Source organism: Pelodiscus sinensis, chromosome 7 (genome assembly GCF_049634645.1).
Source record: "Pelodiscus sinensis isolate JC-2024 chromosome 7, ASM4963464v1, whole genome shotgun sequence".
Lineage (NCBI taxonomy): Eukaryota > Metazoa > Chordata > Testudines > Trionychidae > Pelodiscus > Pelodiscus sinensis.
Window position 1 is genome coordinate 11,547,724 of NC_134717.1, and position 21,072 is coordinate 11,568,795.

Genomic DNA, 21,072 nt, shown 5'->3' on the forward strand with positions numbered 1-21,072 from the left:
TACAGAGACCAATCAAAGGCTTCACAGCGGGGGCATAGGACATAACAATAGGGTAATGACTGAACGATGATATGTATAACGATGATTCTGATGGTTCTTACTGGGACCTTGTTTGTTTCTTTGGGTTTCTAACATCCCTATTGATTACACTTCTTGGTAGATAGAATTAACAAACATGCACACAAAGAATCCATCCTGATTACACAATCCATGTTTACTGAGCTGCAGAAGTGAAGTAACTTAAAATTCTCACAGGTACTGTGGAATCACAAACACGCCCCCTCTGGTGGGCGAAGGGCACAGGGTTGGGGGATTGTGATTTGACAATACCTGTAAGAAATTTAAGTGTGGGGTGGAGTCAGGAGGGGAGGGGGGACAGGGAGGGTTTTGTGGTGGATGTGGGAGGGCTCAGGGCAGGGAGCTGGGTGTGTAGGGGGTGAAGGAGTCAGGATGGGAAGTCTCAGGGTGTGGGGCTTGGGCGTGTGTATATGGGAGGCATTCAGAGGGACAAGGGTGCTATTTAGGAAGGACGGGGGGGGGGGGAACAAGTTCTCCCCTCCCACAAAATTAATTCCAGGAGGCTTCTTGCTGTTTGAGTGAGAGTGAAGTTCACAGTGTGGGTCACTCTCTCCTCTGCACCCTCCCCTGCCCAGTCGGGAGAGAGGCATGCACGCACACTGTGTGATTTCCTCTTGCTCTCTGAGGGGAAGGGGGACAGCAAGCAGCGTCCTAAACTAATCTCCAGGGGCACGGGGCTGTAGCCCCCCCAGCCTTCCCTAAATAGTGTCTGTGGGGGCTCAAGAGTGGAGCAGATCCAGATTGGTGGGGGAGCATGCCCCCAGCCAGCTCATTTAATCTGCCTGACTGCAGCTTAGTAGGAAACCCGGGACCCCAGCTGGGAGCATGCCGTGTCTCCTCCTCCTCGCCAGAGCGGCACACTGGGGCGCACCAGCTTTCCCCTCTGTTTATTCGTATTTGAGTAGAGCCGAGAGACCCCAACTGAGATAGGAGATCCACGGTGCTAGGTGCTGTACACAAACCCACAGAGAGGGACAGTCTCTGTTCCCAAGAACTGACAAACAGACAAAGGAAGTTTATTGTCCCTATCTTGCAGGAACATTAGGAGAGAGAAATTAAGGGACTTGCTCAAGGTCATGCGGAACATCGGGTGGCAAGCTAGGACTTAAATCCAGATTGCTCACATCCCAGGCCAGGGGCTTCACCACAAGACCCTCCTTCCTCAACCAGCCTTCCTTTCTAAGTCTGCCTTTGCCTTAAAACATAACATTGTGAGCATGCTAGTGTGCAAACAACATCTGTGCTCCCCAACAGCTGCACCAATGATCCTCCTCTCTAGCATGTCTGCCGTGCCTGGTACATTGGACAGCACAGGAGGTGTTTCTTTACCCAGTGCATTTGTCCTGTTAAGGAGCAATGAAGCAGTGAAGAGTTCATTGATTCCCTGCTGCTCATTCCCCACTTCGAAGCAAAAAAAAAAAAAAAAATCCTGCACAATTTCACAATTGGTTACTGTTGTAAGGTGGCTGGGGCTTTAACCAGGGAAGCAGATGAATTCTTAAGCAACAAAGATTGGATTTTTATGCAAATGACCCCAATGACGAAAACATAGGGAGGAAAACACAAGACATGCAGGCAAAATTGCTTTTAAGTAGAATATTTTTCAGTGTTCCACAAGGCATCAGGCTGCTCTTTAATGGGAAGAGATTTTATTTAGTAAAGGCTCCACTGTGACCACCAAAACTCATTTCATTTCCGAAAGACACACATGGGAGTAAAAACTGAGCATCTCTGTTCCTTATTCATTTGACAGTGTTCATTTCTAAGGCACATCTGCTTGTTGCAGTACCTGAGGGCACACAAGTAAAGCAGCCCTAGCAACAAAAGTCCATTTGCAGCAATTTTGGCATATCAAGAGGTGATCATTCATTTACTGTATCTATATGCAAATGTTGAACATATTTTATGTGCTAAGGCCCCACTCCTGAAATTTATAACTTGCAGGGGGGGCTGTGCTCTATAGGTCACAGGACTAGGGTACAACCTTGCCAGGATATTTTGCCCTCCTACACTTATATCCTCCACTAGCCTTGCTTCTTTCTTCTGCTCTCTCTGGTCTCAGAGAATCCCTGTTCTTTCTTTTCTACTCTCCAATATCTCTGCTTGTTTATCCCTAATATCTCTCTCTCCCCATGGTCTGAGAGCTTTCTTCTCTTCAGCTACTGCTGTCTGGAACAAACTTCCTACTACTTCTCCCTTTCATATAATTTAATTCTACGATGATTTATATGCATGTCACAAATATTTGCATCCATTTAGCATTGGAAAGCAATATGGGAAGCTGCTTTATGTAGGATGCTGTGTAAGATGCATAAACGAAAGGAAAATAAATACTTTGCTAGGATCCTGACAAGACATATACATGCTTAACTTTGTCCAATGTGAGTCGTCTCATTGAAGCTGATTGTTTATCTTACGTACTGTAAGAAATTCTAACATACTTCTTGGAGAGGTCCGGGTCTGAGATTTTAGTCTTTGGGGCAAGGACCTTCTTGTTATGTGTGTATATAGATGCCTCGCTCAATACCACCACTACAAAATATGTATGTAAGTTAGAACAAAAGAATGGCCATACTGTATCCCAGGGGTGGCGAACCTCAGGCCTAGGGGATAGATGCAGCCCCCAGCTTGCCTGGATCCGGTCCCTGACGCTCAGGGGCCTCCCCACCATTGGGGAGTTTGTGCTGGCACTCCAGTCCCCACCCCACTGCCGTGCTGGAGCACACAAAATCTACTAAGCTGGGCCCCCCTCTACTCTCTGGTGTGAGAGGTGAAAGTGGGGAGTGTCTTTCTCCTTCTCAGACGAGGAACACATCAGTGAGGGGTTTCGGTTTTTTTGTTTTTTACTTCTCACTTGAAGTAACAAGTGGCCCCCCAACTGATTTTTCTGTGGGTTGGTGGCCCCTGACCCAAAAAAGGTTCCCCACCTATGCTGTATCCTGTCTTCCAGCAGTAACAGATGCTTCAAAGAGGATGAACAGAACAGGACAATCTCCTGTTCTCTGGTCTCAGCCTCTGGCAATCAGAAGCTTCAGCACACCTACAACATGGCTTTTGCATCCCTGACCATCTTGACTAATAGCCACTGGTTGATAAGTTCATGGCGGCTAGATCCAATTCTTTTTTTTTAAATCTAGCTACAGTTTTGACCTTAACAGCATCCCCTGGCAATGAGTTCCACAGGTTTAGTCCACATTGTAAGAAGAAGCGGCGAGGAGTCCTGTGGCATCTTATAGACTAACTGAAGTGTAGGAGCATAAGCTTTCGTGGGCAAAGACCCACTTCGTCAGATGCATGTAGTGGATGAAGTGGATCTTTGCCCACGAAAGCTTATGCTCCTACACTTCAGTTAGTCTATAAGGTGCCACAGGACTCCTCGCCACTTTTGCAGATTCAGACTAACACGGCTACCCCTCTGATAATTGTAAGAAGAAATACTTCTGTTTGCTTTAAACCTCCTGCCTATTAATTTCATTGGGTGATCTCTGATCCTATTTGCCACACCACGACTGAAGCGTGTTATGCTACACACACCATTCAAAATTAGTCTTCTACTAATAATAATAGTCTTCTACGATAATAATTCCTTTCCTCACATTTAAATTAAGGTCTAATTCAAATCTTGATTCGTAGGCACTTCCTCATCACTAAATAAATAAATGAAATGTAACTATGAGCATGGCTTTCACAGCTAAGAGCAAAACAAGAGCTTTTAGGCCAGGGGAATACATCCATCGTGGTTTTAAGTAAAAATAATTCTGTAGGGTTGATTTTCGGGTTGTTTGCTTTTATGGTGATAAACAATTTGGAAGCTGAGGTATACTCATGTTTAATTATAAAGGCTTGTTCTAGAAGATGAAAATTACATCCCTTAGTTTAGTGTGCATTCTGCAACTCAAACTGCCTTTATACTTTTTCAGACTATGACTATTTCTTAATGATCACATTACAGACAACAAAAATCACTACTCTGAGCTATTCAACAGATGGCTGACTTTAAAGAAAAGAGGTTAATACATTTCCAACCACAACTGCGTGTGGTCCAGTGACCTCTGAAAGGGCTGTCTTCCTGTTACAGAAGTTACTTTCAAGGCCTGTTTTGTGATGGGATCCAACAGCCTAGAGCACATTGTTTTCACAAAATCCCTTAAACCCTTATCATGGTCAAGTTCTTAAAAACATCTAATTTGGAGAACTCCAAGGAAGAAACGAATTAAAGATAGATCAAATATCACTCAGCACAATATACTTATATAGCATACTCAGGAATGTTTGATTATATACCAATACAACAACGTTATCCAGGGAATGTAATATGCAAGCTCATTTTTGTTGCTCTTCTGTATTTTGAAAACAATAGTAACAGACTTATTAAAGGACAAAGCTTTACTGCTCTAGCAGCATATCAGTTTTACAGCCTGACTTGTCTTCAGTCCCTCTGCATCCTTCCCGCTACACTACACTACACCCCTCTCCCACCCCCGCTCGCTGAAGCACACAAAATCTACTAGCCTGGGCCTCCCCTAGGCTCTGTTATGAAAGGGGAATGTGGGGAGTGTCTTTCTCTTCTCAATCAGGGACCACATCAGTGAGGGTGGGTTTTTTGGTTTGGGTTTTTTTTTCTTTTTCCCTTCTCACTTGTGTGGGGTCCCCAGCTGATTTTTCTGTGGGCTACCGGCCCCCGGACCCAAAAAAGATTCCCCAGCTCTGCTGTACATTCTCTCTCTTTCTCCTACCCCAGGTGTCTGTCTAGTCTATACTGTAAGGTCCTTGGGGCAGGGACTGTGCTGGGCTCTGTACCAGACAACAGGGTTTTGTTCACATCTAACCCTTAGGCAGTACTACCCTGACTGTTGCTGTATAAGACTGAACTGATCCAAAACACTCCCAGTGAGAAAGTTGTTCCCTGAACCTCTCGCCTCTTTGCCGAGGTACCGCAAACGCAGCCGCCCAGCTCCTATTATTAACTGGGGGGGGGGGAGGGGGTTAAAAATAGCTGAAAAAAGATGCCCAAGGAAACTCGCAGGTGGGGCAGCTTTTCCCTCCCAGGATTCACAGACCAGCTCTCCGTAGCCGCTTTGCCCAAACTAGCGCACCTGGCCAAGCCTGCTCGCGGGCCCCTTCCGCAGCTCCGCTCCCGGGCACTCCGCGGCGAAAACGCCCCCCGACAGCCGGGGAGCTCCAGGGCTGACGAGTCCTAGCGCGGGCCAGGAAGGAGGCGAGGCGAGCCCTGCCCCGCTCCACCTGCGCGCAGGAGTTTCCTGGATCCGGGAGGCACCTGCAGCTGTTTCCCTGCGCCCTGTCCCCGGCTTCCCCCTGCCTGGCCCGCTGGGGTCCCCTGGCCGCGCTGCCTGGGAGGGGGCAGCCCCTGGGTCTCTGCTCGGTCCCTGGCGGGTCCCGCCGGGCAGGGCTAGCGGCGGGGCAGCGGCAAGCCCGTGCCTGCCCCGCACCCCCCGTCCCCCGGCTCTGCGCCCACCTACCGCCACGCAGCCACTGCTGGCTCCGCTCCCCGGGGCCCTGGCCGGGGCCGCTTGGTCCTCTCCGCCCGGCCGGCCGGCTCGCCTTACCCTGCCCGTCCCACCGGCTGCCGGATCTAGGCTGCGCTCCTGGGCCGGGCACGCAGTGCCACGTGGGCCTGGCCCGGCTGGTGCTGCGGCGGGACGTGGGGGTGGCCCTTCCCCAGGCAGGGACACTCCCTGGGAGTTTGCCAGGAGCCAGAGCCTGCCGTCTCCCTCCACAGCTGGAAGCCCTGGGACTGAGGGCTTGGCGCTCCCGCGCGGGGCTAGACAGCCTAAAGGGGACACAGGCAGCAGGGCTTCGCCAGAGAAGCCGCCTCTTGCCTCCAGAAAGCAAGACGGTGACAGTCCCAACCGCTGGACGCCCCTTATAGTGTATTGAGACTTAAATCGGGTGCCTACTCCTGGCTACTACGTAAGGCCCGATCCTGCCACCACTTCCTGGGGTCAGCAGTCTCTTTGCCTGGCCCTGACTTAGGAGGGGGCTGGGTTATGGCTTGACCCGGAGTGTTGGAAGTTCGTACAGAGGGAAGGCCCAGGCCCCCTGTTTCCAGCAGTTATAGCTTTGCCCTTCACAGGGCTGAGACTGGCATTCCCAGTCTCCAACTACTCCAGTGTTCACACCAGTAAATCCAGAGTACAACCTTTAAAAGGGTGTTTGACTTACACTGACAGAGCTGAGAGCAAAATTAGATCCATATAGGGGCCCCATCGAAGTGACTGGGACAACTCCCAATAACCTCACTAGAGCCAGAATTTCAATCCTAGTGTTTGGAGTCTGCAGGTGGAAAGGGCGGGGACGGGGAGCAGTATCTGAAAACATTGCATCCTGTCACAAGACACTGGGACCAGATGGCATTCACCCAAGACTTCTGAAAGAACTCAACTGTGAAATTGTGGAATTATTAACTATGGTTTGTAACCTATCCTTTAAATCAGATTCTGTACCCAGTGACTGGAAGATAGCAAAATTAACACCAATATTTAAAAAGGATTCTAGAGGTGATCCTGGCAATTACAGACTGGTAAGTCTAATATCAGTACCAGGCAAATTAGTTGAAACAATAGTAAAGAATACAATTGTCAGACACATAGAAGAATATAACTTGTTGGGCAAAAGTCACCATGGTTTCTGTAAAGGGAAATCATGTCTTACTAATCTATTAGATTCTTTGAAGGGGTCAACAAACGTGGACAAGGGGGATCCAGTAGATATAGTGTACTTAGATTTCTCAGAATGGAGAAGGGTAACTAGTGGTGTTCCCCAAGGGTCAGTCCTAGGACCAATCCTATTCAACATATTCAGAAATGATCTGGAGAAAGGGGCAAACAGTGAGGTGGTGAAGTCTGCAGATGATACTAAACTGCTCAAGATAGTTAAGATCAAAGCAGACTGTGGAGAACTTCAAAAAGATCTCACAAAACTAAGTGATTGCGCAACAAAATGGCAAATGAAATTTAATGTGGATAAATGTAAAGTAATGCATGTTGGAAAAAATAACCCCAACTATACATACAATATAATGGGGGCTAGTTTAGCTACAACTAATCAGGAAAGAGATCTTGGAGTCATCATGGATAATTCTCTGAAGACATCCACACAGAGTGCAGCAGCAGTCAAAGCAAACAGGATGTTAGGAATCATTAAAAAAGGGATAGAAAGTAAGATGGAGAATATCTTATTGCCCTTATATAAATCTATGGTACATCCACATCTTGAATATTGCGTACAGATGTGGTCTCATCTAAAAAAAAAGATATACTGGCATTAAAAAAACGTTCAGAGAAGGGTAACTAAAATGATTAGGGGTTTGGAACAGGTCCCATAGTAGGAGAGATTAAGGAGACTAGGACTTTTCAGCTTGAAAAAGAGGTGACTAAGGGAGAATATGATAGAGGTATATAAAATCATGAGTGGTGTGAAGAAAGTGAATAAGGAAAAGTTATTTACTTATTCCCATAATATAAGAACTAGGGGCCACCAAGGCTATGTCTAGACTGCAAGCCTCTTTCGAAAGATACTTTCGAAAGAGCCTCTTTCGAAAGAGCGTCTAGACTGCATGCGGAATTTTCGAAAGAGCAAGCCGCTTTTTCGAAAGAAAGCACCCAGTGAGTCTGGATGCTCTCTTTCGAAGAAGCCCTATTTACATTCAAGAAAGCCTTCTTTCGAAAGAAGCACTTTCAAAAGAAGGCGTTCTTCCTCGTGAAATGAGGTTTAACGCCGTCGAAAGAAAAGCCGCGTTCTTTCGATTTAATTTCGAAAGAACGCGGCTGCAGTCTAGACGCAGGTGAAGTTTTTTCGGAAAAAGGCTACTTTTCCCGAAAAAACCCCTGAGTCTGGACACAGCCCAAATGAAAGTAATGGGCAGCAGGTTTAAAACATATAAAAGGAAGTTCTTCTTCACACAGCGCAGTCAACCTGTGGAACTCCTTGCCTGAGGAGGTTGTGAAGGCTAAGACTATAACAGGGTTTAAAAGAGAACTAGATACATTCAAGGAGGTTAAGTCCATTAATGACTATTAGCCAGGATGGGTAAGGAATGGTATCCCTATCCTCTGTTTGTCAGAGGGTGGCAATGGATGGCAGGAGAGACATCACTTGATCATTACCTATTCGGTTCACTCCCTCTGGGGCACCTGGCATTAGCCACTGTCGGCAGACAGGATGCTGGGCTGGATGGACTTTTGGTCTGATCCAGTATGGCCATTCTTATGTTCTTATGGTATATTTTCTACTAGCCCTATTAAGAGATAATGCTTATTGGTTGCATCCAAAAGAAGCAGCACAATAACAGGAGCCTTGGACAATTTGGTTTGTTACCAATACATGCAGCCAGTGGGGAGGGAATGTGACAGGTTATATAAATGCACAGAATGAGTCCATTATCACAGATAATAGGCTCAACACCTTGCTTGGCAAGCCTGTTTATTTATTGACACTCAGGTGGGAACATGATTTTTTCCCTTAAGGTGGAAGACAATGAGGCACATAAACAGTCAAAGGAGGATACAAGGCAGCAGCATCCTGTGTTCCACTGAAAACATGAAACAGATCATTCGTTTCCTTGCTTCTTATTCATAGTGAAGGAGGGCTTTTAATTTATTTGAAAAGCTGTAAAGCAGGGGTGCGAAACCTAAGGCCCAGGAGCCAGATGTAGTCCCCAGCTTGCATGGATCCAGCCTTGGGAGCCTGCGCTGGCAGTCGGGCGCTCCACCCCCTGTAACCCAAAATCTACTCACATGTCCCCCCGGGCTCTGGTGTATGAGGGGAATGTGGGGAGGGTCTTTCTCCTTCTCAGCTGGGGGCCACATCAGTGAGAGTTTGGGTTTTATTTATTTAGCTTCTCACTTGTGTGTGGCCCAACTGGTTTTTCTGTGGTTCAGCAGCCCCGACCCCAAAAAAGGTTTCCCAGCCCTGGCGTAAAGAAATTCTCTCACAACCAAGTTCAGCCAGATGGAGCAGTATGGCTACATCTACATTGGCAAGATTTTGTGCAAAAGCAGCTGCTTTTGTGCAAAAACTTGCTGCCTGTCGACACTGGCCGCGAGTTCTTACGCAAGAACACTGACATTCTAATGTAAGAGATCAGTGCTTCTTGCACAAGAACTACGATGCTCCTGCTCAGGAATAAGGCCTCTTGCGCAAGAGGCCAGTGTAAACAGGCAACATGAATTTCTTACGCAAGAAAGCCCGATGGTTAAAATGGCCATTGGAGCTTTCTTGCGCAAGAGAGCATCTACACTGACACGGATGCTTTTGTGCAAAAGCACATCTCTTGCCAAAAGCACATGCCAGTGTAGACGCTCTCTTGTGCAAATACTCTAACGCAAAAACTCTTGCGTTAAAGAGTATTTGCGCAAAATCTTGCCAATGTAGACGTAGGCTATGGGTTTAAGAGCTGGTCTAGGCAAGGAAATTGACCGGAAGAGCTATTTCATACTAGGTCTTCTTGCATAGCTGATCATGTGGCAAAGGAAGGAGTCGTCTACGCCAAGAACTTCCAAAGCAGACTAAAGCATTCTTATTCTAGAATTCCAGTCCATTTTACATAGTTTCTGAGATCATGCCCATCATCAGTATCTGAGCACCTTCCAGAAGTTCATTAAGCAACATGACCAAACTTCTGTAGTCTGTTCTCTTATCTTCTCCCCAGGGGAGGAGTGTATGCTATGGAGTGCTATACTTTGGCAGGGTTTTAGGATTGCTTCTCTGTATTTATGGTGGAGAAGCAAAGACAAATAAATTTGCCTTGCACTTGGAGGAGAAGATGGTGATGTTTGAAATGGTCCTCAATTCCTAGGTTTTTTTTCCCCAGAGCATCAAACTAACCTCAATGGCAGCTGAAAGCCAGAGACACTTTTCTGTTCTGTTTCCCAACCAGATGAACTTTGCCCTTTTTGTAGAGAGTTTAGTTGGGCCAAACAAAGGCCCGTTGTTGTCCAGGAGCATCACCTCACACCATTAGGACAACTTTACTATGCCCTGGGCCCAGAAAGGACTGAGACTTCGAACTTGATTAGAAATTCTGTGGGAAGCCAATGAAGAGAGCAGAGGACAAATCTGATGTGTCCACAGTTGCCTGTACAGCTGAGAAGGCAGTCTGCAGAGTTCTGGATTAGTTGGTGTTTCCTAAGTGCTGATGTTTTTGTCCCCATGTTTGCTGTAATCCACACAAAAAAGTACGAAGGCATGATAATTGAGGCCAGGGTAGGACAAAGTTTTCTAGCCAACTGGAGATGGTAAAATATTATTCATGCATACTGCTATATGAGAGATTAACATCAGTGAGGAATCCAATTGTAGGTGTGTATGTTTAATCAAAGGAGACTGCACCATCACTGTAAGCTCAGACACTCACACATTAAGTACCCTCATGACCATGTAGTCCAGTGCATTTCAAACTTTTCTATTGGGTACCCCTTTCACACAACAAACCTCTGGCTGCGACCTCCCTTATAAATTAAAAGCATTTGTTTTTTATATTTAGCACTATTATAAATGCTGGAGGTAAAGCAGAGTTTGAGTTGGAGGCTGACAACTTGCAACCTCCCATGTAATAACTTTGTGATCCCGATCTAATCTACCTCCTGCATGTCATAAGCCATAAAACCTCACAGTCACTGCTGTAATAGACTCCCAGCCTCTGGCTGAGATATTGATGTCCCACATTTTGAGTTAAAGACTTCAAGTTATAGAGAATCCACCATTCTCTAGTTCAAACCAGCATGTGACCTATGCCCCATGCTGCAGAGGAAGATAAAACCTCAAGGATCTCTGATCAGGGCATAATTCCTTTCAACCCCTTAATATGGCGATCTATGAGCCCCTGAGCAAGTGGGCAAAACCCAACAGCCAGACACCTGGGAAAGAATTCTCTGTCATAACTGAGGACCCTCCCTGCCTGGTGTTCCATCTCCAGTTGTTGGAGAAGTTAGCTAATAGCAGTTGCAGGTGAGTCATATACCATAGTAGGCAATTTCTTCATACTATCCACATCATAAACTTATCAAGCTCAGTCTTAAACCAAAGTAGATTTTTTTGCTCCTATTACTTCTCCTTGGAAGGCTATTCCAGAATTTCACTCCTCTGATGTTTAGGAAACCTTCATCTAATGTCAAGCCCCTAAGTGAATGACTGTACACCATTACATTTCATTCCTTTTCTATACCTGTAATCTAGGTCCTCCATATCATCTTGTTTGATATTCTAATCCTCCACCCTATTTTCAATAACTTCCCAACGTTGTGTCCTCTGCAAATTTTACTAGCACTTTCCCACTTTCTGTGCCAATATCATTAATGAAAATGTTAAATAAGATTGGCCTCAAGACTGATCTGTGAGGAACTCTATTAATAACTTCCCTCCAGCCTGACTGATCACCTTTCAACATGACCCACTGTAGTCTTTTCTTTAACCAGTTTCCTACCCACCTTTTGATTCTCATATTAGTTCCCATCTTCTCCAATTTAACTAATAATTGCCCATGTGGAACTGTATCATATGCTTTACAGAGTTCCAGATAGAGCAGAAACATCATTTATCTTCTCAAAAGAAAGAAATCAGGTTAGTCTGGCATGATCAATTTTTTTATAAAACAATGTTGTATTTTATCCAATTATCATTTACCTGCATGACCTTAACTGCTCTCTGTCAAAATTTGTTACAAGACTTTGTAATTAAGGGTATGTCTACACTTGCCCCCTAGTTCGGACTAGGGAGGCAATGAAGCATATTGAAGTTGCTAATGAAGCTTGGGATTTAAATATCCCGCGTTTGATTAGCATATTCGCCGGCCAGTCGCCATTTTAAAAAGCTGGTAGCCCGAATTAACTCGCCGCGTGTAGACGCAGTAGTCCGATCCAAAACCCTTCCCTCGAATTAACTGTTATTCCTCATTGCACGAGGAGTAACAGTTAATTCGAGGGAAGGGTTTTGGATAGGACTACTGCGTCTACACACGGCAAGTTAATTCGGGCTACCGGCTTTTTAAAATGGCGACCGGCCACAAATATGCTAATCAAGCGCAGGATATTTAAATCTCAAGCTTCATTAGCATCTTCGGTATGCTTCATTTGCCTCCCTAGTCCGAACTAGGGGGCAAGTGTAGACATACCCTAATTGAGGTCAAACAACAGGCCTGTAATTTCCTGGATCACACACCCCCTTTCTTAAATGCAAATACTATATTTGCAATTCTTCAGTGATTGGGTGTAACCTCTTAAGTTTACGGATTCATTACAAATCCCTGCTCTCGGGCTTGCAATTTAAAGTGGCAGTTCCTTTAATATTCTTGGATGGAGATTATCTGAGCCACCTGATTTTGGTCCTATTAAGCTGTTTGTCTTCTACCTTTGATATGATCCTTGCACATCCTCATTTCCTGTAGTCAAAGTTGCAGAAACTAGCTCCAAGTTTCCTTTGCAGTCAGTTCCTTGAGTTCTCTAGTCCAGTCCACTTCTCTGACTAATTTACTTAATTTTTTAAAGTTTGTTCCCTTGAAATTAAGGACCCTAAGTGCAAACCTATTTTTATTTATCTTCCCATGTAATTTAAACTGAATTAACTCATGATCACATGAACCACATGGTTGCCTTTTCCAATTTGTTCTTCTATGAGGTCCTTGCTTCTTACCAATACTAAATCTAAAATGGCATCACCCCTTCTGGATTCAATAACTATCGAATTCTGTTGGCTACCATATCCAGGAATACCTGGGCCCTACCATTATTAGTAGCACTTGTCCTCCAATCTATATGTGGGAAATTAAAGTCTCCCATGATTACACATTTCTCAATTAGTAATTACTGAACTAAAATATTAGCAAAATCTCTATCCATTACCAAAATTGCGTCCTGGGAGGTCTGTAGTAGACCCCAGCACAATCCCAGTATAGTCTATTTTGCCTTTCTTCCCTGAAGTAATTTTGACCCAAACAGATTGTTTTCTCCATTCCATCACTTCTAATTTCTTTACAATTTACCTGCGATTATATATTACTTCTCTATTTTTGTTTTTTCTTGAACAGCACATGTCGGTCAATACTCATATTTCAGTTATGAATGTCATTTCATCTTATTTCTTTTATCCCTATAAACTTCCTGAACTAGTCGTTCTAGTTCCTCCATTTTGTAATCCGTATATCTTAATTGTTTTTGCTTGAGGTCACCCATATTTCTCACCTAATTAGGTAAAGTCATTTCATGCTACCATTGCTTACCATACAATTACTGTTATTGGCATTAGCTTTCCTCTTGTCCATTTGCCTATCCCCTGTGGTTCCTCTTACCACTATCTCTTTTGTTTGATTTTCTTCCTGTGTGCAGATTACATGAGCATCTCTCAATCGTTTCCCCCATATTAGTAGTTAAAAGCCCTTAATTAGTTTTTCCAACTTCCATCCCAGCAGACTATTTTCTTCCCTACTTCGGTGAAGTCCATTCCGAGAACTCTGTGCTCCCAGTAGTTGACCATCCCCAAGCACTCCTTACAGAACCACTGCCTGAACCATCTATTGATCATCATACTCTTGTCTCACCTTCCCTCTCCTCCTCTAGGGACAGATAGAACTTCACTGAAGATCATCTAAGCCTCTTTATTTCTTTGTGTGGCTTCCCCAGAGTGGTGTCGTTTTCCTTGATAGCAGGAACCTATAAGTATCATTTGCTCCTTCATGAAGGAAAATCAATGGGTTCTTTCCTGTTCCTATTAGATCTTCTTTAGTCTCAGGTCCACATCCTGTATCTTAGCTTTTGGCTCACCCTTCTGTTCCACAGATCTGCTCTGGTGACAGACCTCACTGCTGTTCCCAGTAGAGAATTCCAATCATGTAGACCTGGCTCTTCTTGATACTAGTGCAATTGTCCAGCCTTTCTCCTTCTGTTCTTTCTGGCAGCAAATCTAGTCTGCTGTCCTCAGATGTCGTCTTCTGAATGACAGCCTCTATCCTACTGACTATTGACACTGTCTCTTCCCATCTTGTCACAGGACTAGCTACTCTTCTCTTCTTCATTGCTCTTCAATCTGCCTACCAGCATCACCTTCATTTTGCTTGGTTTTAGCTTCAACCAGCTGCTCATTATCCATGAGCTGATCTCATCCAGATGCTGGGTTATATTGGTGTTAATGGTATTGTCATACATGGAAAAGGATAGGTAGAACTGTGTGTTATCTGCATATTGTTGATCCTTCAGTCCATGTTTTCTAAAAATGTCCTAAAATATCTTTTCTATATGTAAGAACAGTATGAACTTGATGTTTAATATCTTCAGTGTTTTCAGGGTCTGGAGGAAAAGCAGGAATCTCCCCTCTGCTGTAATACAGAGCTCCCATTTCAAGGTTGTGAGATGATGGATGCTAATTAGCAGGACAGAACACTGATCCTCAGACTTTACAATAAAACAGATCTCTTTTCTCCATAAAGTCATAGTATGCCAGCCATCTGAAACTGCTCAGAGGGTTGGAATGTGGAGATAGATTAATGGGTGAGATGATAAAAGAATGGCGTAGTGAAAGCAAGCAAGCAGGCAGGAGCTAAATTCTGGGGCCCAGAAAATATAACATATCAGACAACAGGAAGCAAATTTCTGAGATGGGAAGATAGTAGCAGTGAGGTTAGGATTATCACAACTTCCACCTTCTGCACCAAGTGCAAAGTACTTTCCTTTGAACTGTCTTCTCTGACACACGCACAGCAATGTGCATATTTTAAAAAACAAACCTCAAAAGGAAACAATTCCACTACACACACAATTCTTACCCTTGAGAGAAGATGAGAAGAAGAAGCCACATGATAGACATTTAATTTGACTAACTTGATGCTTTTGATTTAACAACAGCAAAATCCCTGTATTTCTGCCTTTGTAAGGTGGCACTAATAATAATATCTGACCACGAGAAAAAAATCAGACGCAACTGTGAAAGCTATAGAATACGTTCAGTGTCACAGCTTGTACTTCTGTGCCAATGCTAGCTAACCTCTCTCAAACTACAGCTTAAAAGGTTATGCAGTCAAGGGAGAGGCTGTTCTGAAAGAAGGCACCTGCTTACAATATTGTTGGAATATAAATGTAACTTGTTGCTAGGGTTATGAATACATATTTGCAGGCTAGTAAGAGCTGTACTGGCATAGAAAATATCCTAAGATACCAGAACCACAGCCAAACTGCTCTGCTAATCAATGGGTAATAGTGTACAATAACTGTCACAGTATCCTACTTTGGCACTTGAGTGTGAGATGCACAGAAATACAGGCCAACAAAATGAACTCCATCTGGGAAAATGCTACTGAAGCCAGAAAGAGGAACAGTTGTGGTTTGGTGATACTGGGATTCAGAACACAGCATCAAAAACTGCCTTGGAAAACACCCACAAAACTTTCCCTGAGTGCATACAACAGAAGGAAGTATCTGTCCTCCCTGTCCCCCAAAGTGCATGGCTGCTGACATCTACATAGATCAGTTGTTAGTAGAAATTTGGGTGGGTCCCAACTTATTGTGCAGGAGGAACAACCAAAGTTCTGCTACTACAGCAAATAATCTGTACTGCATATCACTGTGGATTATTGAATATATATTTGAGTACTAGGGTGCAGGATTATAGGGAAGGGGTATAGACAGTGCAGAGAAGGGATTTGAGAGCAGGGATGCTGCGTGATGGGCTACTCAGTGGCGAGGAGTGATCCCTGCTGTCCCTCAGGTAGGTACAAGTTAAGCCAGGGAGGAAGAGGTGCTAGTTATCTCCGGTGTGGGGCCTGGCTCTCATCAAAGTCATCCAGGGCTGGAAGGGGTGCTGAGTGGAGGCAGCGGTGTGACAGACTGGGCTGTTCTACTCTGCTCCCTCCCAGCCATGGCTTTCTGTAGATAGGCCAAGAACCATCAACTCTTAAGCCAGGAGTCCTGATCCATAAGCACAAGGACCTCAGTTTTTGCATTCACACAAGCTTGTACTTGAGAGGGCCTTGGTGCTAGGTGAGAAGGCGATGCTACACCAGTGGCTACCCCTGTGACAGATTTGGGGTGAGATAGGTTGCAAAGAAAATGTAGGAAATTGAATTTATTAGTGAATGATCTTTAGGAGGAGGAAAAGAAATTAGGTCCTTCAGCAAATAGAATATAAACTGACAAATACCATATTACCCCAACTGTCAAATTCATGTGTGTAATAAGTTAAAAGGCTGCTGTATGCGTGAGAGAGAGGGAGAGAATTATCCATTTTTCCAGGAACTCTGGGTATAATAGCCACTACAGTTCCAGGTTGTACTACTACATTATGAGGAAGACAATCTAGCATCAGAAAATTACCATTGATAAAGGTTTACTGGAAGAAATGTTCTAACATCCTTTCTTATAGTGAAAGGCAGCTTAAGTGTCAATGATTTTTTTTAAAATGTCAGGTATTAGCTACCATCAATAGTGTTACTAAGATATTCCACAGAGCTGCTCTTGTTCATGTAAGGTTTCAAGGCACTCAACAATGATAAGCATCAACATATCACTTGGTTGGAGGTCAGATACACAGATGAACTACAACATGACAAAATGTATCCCAAAATACTCAAGGAACAGACAGGGGAGATATCTGAGCAATCAGTGATTATCTTTGAAAAGTCATGGAATACACGAGAGATTCAATGGACAAATATAGTGGAAAAGGAAAATTTATAGTGTCCATTTATAAAAAAATATAAAAAAGGAAATAAGGATAATCCAGTGAATTACAGACTAGTCATCTTAACTGCTATAACCAGGAAAGATAATGGAGCAAATAATTAAAGAATCCATTTGCAAAAATCAAGAAGGTGATAAGTAATAGCTTAGATTTTTAAGAACAAACCATGTCAAACTAACCTGATAGTTTTGACAGGATAACAAATTTTGTGGATGGGAGGAAGCAGTAGATGTGGTAAACCTAGACTGTAGCAAGGCTTTTGATAGTCTTTCATGACCTTCTCATTAACAAACTAGGGATATACAACCTAGATGGAGCTACTATTAAGTGGGTGCATAACAAGTTGCATAACTGTTCCGAGAGAGTAGTTATCAATGATTCTCACTCATGCTGGAAGGACATAACAAGGGAGTTCTGCAGAGATCAGTTCTGGGTCAAGTTTTGCTCAATGTCTTCATCAATGATTTAGATAATTGTATAGACGGTATGCTTATAACGTTTGTGGAGATACCAAGCTGGGAGGATTTGCAAGTGTTTTAGAGGACAGGATGAAAATTCAAAGTGATCTGGACATACTGTAGAAATGGCATCAAGTAAATAAGATGAAATTCAATAATGACAAATTCAATATAGACAAATGCCAAGAACCCCACTTAGGAAAGAATAATCAGTTACATACATACAAAATGGGAAATGACTGACTAGAAAGGGATCTAGAAATTATAGTAGACCACTATTCAAGAGTGTGATACTGTTGCAAAGAAAAGAAAAAGTAACATTCTGGAATGTATTAGCAGAAGTGTTGTAAGCAAGATGGGAAAAGTAATTCTTATGCTCTGCTCTGTGCTGATTAGGCCTCAGCTAGAGTACTGTTCATTTTTGAGTGCCAGCTTCAGGAAAGATGTGGATGAATTGAAAGAGCAACAAAGATGATTGAAAGTCTAGAAAACATGACCTATGGGGATAGATTGAGAAAGCTGGGTTTGTTTGGCCTTGAAAAGAGAAAACAGAGGGGCAATTATAAGAGTTTTCAAGTAACTAAAAGGATGTTATGAGGAAAGAAAAAAATTATTCTCCTCAACCTCTGAGGATAGGACAAGAAGCAATGGGTTTAAATTGCAGCAAGGGAGGTTTAGGTTGGACAGTACAAAAAAAACCCTACTGTCAGGATGGTTAATCACTGGGATAAATTGCTTAGAGAGGTTGTGGAATCTCTGTCACTGGAAATTTTTAAGAGCAGCTTATGTTCTTATATTCACTCCCTGTCAGCAAATCCTTGTTTCCTTCCTCCTTGCCCCAACTTAGATAGTGTATGTAAACAAAGGCCCAATCCCTCTCCCTGTTGTCTCAGCTGTAACCTGCTTCTAAAGAAGTCCTTTTGAAGCCACCAACCCCTCAATGACAGGAACTTTGATAATTTTCCCATCTCCACAATAACAAGCATCCTTCACTTGCCTGCATTAAACTTGTGACAAAAAGGCTCTCTGGCTTTAATATACAGCTACCTATCTAGAACTTGTATCTTTCAAACTTCCCTAAACGAGCAGCTCAGAAAAAAAAAAGAGAATTGATGCTATTTCAGGATACAGTGATTCTGGTGTACAGCTGTAGCTGAGGCACATATAAAGCAGAGTTGTGGAATTTTTTTAAAATTAAGTGCCCAAACTTTAATAATGACCCCAAAAACAGTCCCAGCCACACAAGGGTCTATGCACCTTGAGAGACCTGTGTTCTATTTCCAGCTCAGTCATTGGTCTGATGGGTGATCTTGAGCAAGTCACATCCTTCCCTTTGCTTTTGTTTTTCCCTCTATAATATGGAATAATAGAACTGATCTGTGTAAAGCTGTTTGAGATCACCAACGAAAAGTGATACAAAAGAGATAGGCATTAAAATAATAAGTATAACTCGACTATCATAAGAGAGGAGTGAGCTGATGACAATACAATTCTCCAGTCTTTCATCTGTCCCTTTTTTGATTCCTTAGCTGACAGGTATGTTCCTCTATCAGCCAGGGAGAGCCACTATGCCAGTAGTTATAATGAGTGAAAGAATTTTACTTTACTGAGCAAACCTGCTAAAAGAAACAGATCTGCACCAACCCCTTTCCAAAACGATCATGAAAACTTACCAACCCAGGGACAAAACCTACACTTGCCTAGTCTTTACCAAGAGATCATTTAAAAGTATTATATTTTACTTGTCTTTCAAGAATTGTGCTCAAACCAGGCAAGTGGAGGAGTAGAATTTTCGAGACTGGATTTACCAGGCTACATCTTTAATAATGTAAAGCCTGGCTTGGATGCTGTGATGGAAAATGGGAACTAGAAGGAGAGCCCTGCAGTGGAAGTAGAAAGAGGAGGCCACCACTTACCTGAAGCATTATTTCAGTGTTGCTGGCTTTACTAATTTCTGAAAGGAAAACATATTCTAATGCCATTTTCAGTCTCTCTCAAAAAGTAGTTGAGATCCAACAAAAGATTTCACTTGTTTAAATCCATGTATTGAGAAGATTAAACAAAACATCATACTAGTTACTGTGGGATACAATCCTTCACTGGCTTAGTGAGGATAATGGATTAGATTCGTACTAACTGTTTTGTGGACTCTGGTAATAACCAGTGTCCATTTACATGAGTGGATCACTGGAGTAGAGCTTCAGGATGGTTCCTCACATGAAGTAAAAGGAAAATTCCAAGTTTTGCATAAGGATTGTATCCTTCTAAACACAGAGCACCAATTTTGATAGGTCAGGCTATTTAGGAATTCGTATTAAGAGCAAGATGATTACACTTCTCTGTATGATAACCATAGCAAAAATTAAAGATAGCTTAATGTGTTATTCTCTGTGCAATAGTATTGGTTCAGTGAAGAATTAGGGGATATTTGTATTCCAAGTTGGTTTGCAGCAAGTACTACTTTTAAAAGAAAATGAGGGTAGACAAATATATTACATCAAATTATTGACAAATGTCCCCATTTTCAAAATCACAGATCTATTTTACTATTTGACAATTTTACATTTAAAGCATGAAATCCAACATTCTTAGCCTACCAATTTCAGATTTAAATGGTGTCTTACTTCCAATAAATAACTAAAAAAAATTCCTAAAAATAAACAGCACTAAGAAAATATAACAGAATACAGAAAACAGATCTGAGTAAGGAGGAGCAACTTTCTCGGTCATATTTCAAAGTATGCCTATAGTCAAAGATTTGAGAGGTTCTTTATACATTGTTTTCTATATAAGCTATAGGTTTACATGTTTATATGTTCATAAAATCATATTAGAAGTGAAGCAACATATTTATATGCATAGTGTACTCAACCCGTATTTATGGGATGTATGTTTTTTGTTGCGTCCACAATCATGTTATGAAAGCAATGTGCATAGACTAAAAAGTAGTGGAGTAAGGCGAGTCATACAAGCGTTACAAGAGTTTATATGCTTTTGTGTGTCCTCTTTACATATAATGTGATGTAGCTATCAAGTCTACTTCTTATGCAAAGTCAAATGGATTTCCACTTATTTTATTACTGGAAATGGTCCTATGTACCAAAATCATCAATACTAAAAAACATTTCAGTAAAATAATGGCACTAAATATATGCAAAATGTTTAGAGATTAGCACTAGGGCATGCTTTTATTTTTGATTACAAGATATACGCTTCCTTGTAAATGCAGAATGTTATGCATTGCAATTCTTTTTAAGGAGTCTGCTTTAATGCAGGAAGAATTTGTTCAATTAGATTATATATTACACATATTATGCATTTGTATCCAATATATTCAAAACTTTAATATTCAAGTTCGCATTTCTGACATGTACTTCAGGTCTGATTCTCGTTTATACTAAGGCCTCTTTATACTGTCATATGATGTAAATGGCCATTCGTGTACATAATCTATCTCATTTATCTTTTGTGATTCTATTCTACTTTAATGCAATCAACTCAAAATTTCTGAATTAAAATTAGTATCAAGTGTGGTAATAATGTGCTACATCTATAGAAAGGGAAAACAGGAAATAAATCCTATTAAAAAGTGCTATATCCCATTAAGTGAAATATTTAAATATTTCACTTATTTGTTGAAACTATTCAGATATGTTCCGGCATACTTAACATATTTCTACAGGCCCTTATCTGCCATGTTAAGAAATCAAATTTTGTCTTACATCAACTAACATGAAAAATACTGCTAACCAGTTTAATTCATAAAACAGTATTCTATATTTTTATTTTTCAAACAGCCAGTGACCACATTTAAAATGCATCATTTTGCAAATATAAATTATCAAACTAATAG

The 21,072-nt window shown here is 42.5% G+C and overlaps 1 protein-coding gene across 1 annotated transcript in view; it reads right to left on the reverse strand.

Annotated features, from left to right (window-relative positions):
* Positions 1-21,072, reverse strand: part of ZNF148 (zinc finger protein 148) — an 85,256-nt gene that overhangs the window by 421 nt on the left and 63,763 nt on the right. The gene's annotated exons all lie outside the window — the stretch shown is intronic.